Here is a 2721-nt window from a genome sequence, read left to right on the forward strand (position 1 = left end):
TATATATATATATATATATATATATATATATATATATATATATATATATATATATATATATATATATATATATATATACGGTTACATTCACATGCAAACACCCTTCAAATACAAACATATTGATCAATTATGGCCCTTAGATTAGAAAAGATGGACAGATAGAAATAAATGAAAACAAATAATTAGTGGATCTGATAATTAGAATGGAAGGGTATTAAAGGCAAATTACTATGGACAAAACAATGAGTTATATTAGGAATGAAATCAGCGTAAGAAGTAAGGTGGTTTAAGCTTGGTAGGAGAAGTGTACGTCTTTCACGGTGTCGGCCTTGGGAGTCCTCTGGAATTCGAATAGCGCAAAGAGAGCAGCCATGGATGACAATGGCGACGGCGTGGGGGAGAACAACTCAGGTTAGTAACTACCGTCAACCGTCGACTTTGTTTACCATAGTCCACTTTGTTGTTGCGATGTGTAATTGATTTCTACGAAATTGTGCTATAAATCGGACGAAAATGGGTACAGTAGTGTGACCATAGTAGTCGAACAGCACTAACACGCTGGATATCACATATACAAATCAATTGAGCAACCAAATGCAAGAGCACAGTGAATATGACGCATGAATTTAGTAATACATCATCATATGTCTGATCCATTGTTGCTAATTATCCAACATGCACACACAGTCATTCTACTGTGCACACACCACCAATGTACTGACATAACATCCTGCACACAGTACCAAACACCCGCGCACACAAATAATTATTCCCAATGTCATGTATTAGCACCCACTGCCACACACATTTGTACTATTGTGCACACATTGCCACACATATCCTAGTGGGGATAAGGCAATAATTTGCATACGCTCCTGGCAAAACTGACCTTGACCAACCACTGTGATACTCACAGGTAGCGACACACATGGAGTAGAAGAAACGGAATGCGAGAAGGAGATATCACCAGACGGAACCAAACAATGGATACCTACTGCGAACCAAGAAGAAACACCATTCGTAGGCCAACAATTACCGACAGCGGATGAAGGAATCCTATTTTACCAGGCCTATGCAAAGGCGGTGGGGTTTGATATCAGGCACAACATAATATGGAAAAATAGAGCGGGGGAAGTGGCAATCAAATACTTGGTATGTTCACGCGAAGGTTTCAAACCCAATATAAAGGAACCGAACACTACAATGGGCGTGTGGACAAAAGCGAAGAAGAGAAATAGGGTTCCGAAAAGGGTCGGATGTAAAACCCGAATAGTACTAACTAGGTGTCCAAAGGGTGAGTACAAAATACATGGAGTAGAGCTACGACACACACACTGTCTATGTTCGGATGTATCAAAACCATTTCTGAAAATAAATAGGAAGCTCGACAGTGCACACAAAACATTCTTATCAAACTGTCCGAAGGCCAATATATTGGACCCACCAAAGGTTTTAGGCTATACAAAGAGATGGTGGGAAGTTTTAGTGCAATAGGAGCCACATGCATTGACTTCTGCAATTTTAGGCGAGACATGTTGGCATACATTGCAGGAGCAGACGCCCAGATGGTAGTCGAAGACATGTTCAAAAAAAAGGAAAGAAATCCCGACTTCTTCTTTGATTTTGACTTGGATGACGGAGGGCAATTATGCAAGCTATTTTGGGGAGACGGAGTGTGTCGTACAAATTTTGCATGTTTTGGAGATGTAATGTCTCTTGACGCAACATACAGGACAAACAAGTAAGTACCATAAATAATTATGATGTCTGTAATAGGCGTGGTAATTTTCACTGTATTCGTGATGTGTGCACGTGTGTACGACGGTGTGTGCACAACTTCGGCATAACAACTCCCAGTTTCTAGAATAGCGAATATGGGAACTAATGTGTTTGTGCATTCTGGTTTGAATGAATATATGAACTTAGAGTATGGTTACGTATAAATGTGTGCACTGACACAACGATGCTTTGTGAAATGCATGTACAAACTAGTATTCGTTCCATTCACAGGAGTGGACCACCATAAGAGATGCATTACGTTCAGAGCGGGGCTGCTAGCTAAAGAGGATATTAAATCATATGAATGGTTATTGAACAGTTTCAAAACTGCCATGGGGGCGACCCCCAGGTGTTCAATAACAGACCAAAACCCATCGTTGAAGGTAGCGTTACCAAATATCATGCCAACGACCAGGCACCGATTCTGTATGTGGCACATTATGACAAAGGTGGGAAACAAGGTTGGGAAAGAATTGGCGAAGAACCATGATTTTAGAAAGGCTCTAAATAATGCAGTTTGGGATGAAACATTGACTGTTCAAGACTTTGAGAGGAAATGGCAGAAGGTAATGGAAGATTACGACCTCGTTAATGATCGATGGTTTGCACAGTTATATAAGGTGTGTGCTTCATGGATACTCGCATACTTCAATGACATATCTATGGCAAGACTATTGAAAACAACCTCTCATATCCGTAATACAATTCTATTTATTATTTTACAGAATCTCTAAATAATAATATTGATTGAAATTACATAAGTATTTTTCTAACCTTAATACAATTGTACATGAAACATGCATCCTTATCTATATCTATATTACTAATAAAAACAAAACCTTACTTTTGCAGTTTCCCACCCAAACTACCTCCCAAGCTATTACTATATAAAATATACTAATGAATATGGTAAATAATAGCTCAATAAATGTGACAACTTAT

This window comes from Ipomoea triloba, chromosome 5 (genome assembly GCF_003576645.1).
Source record: "Ipomoea triloba cultivar NCNSP0323 chromosome 5, ASM357664v1".
NCBI classification, from domain to species: Eukaryota; Viridiplantae; Streptophyta; class Magnoliopsida; order Solanales; family Convolvulaceae; genus Ipomoea; species Ipomoea triloba.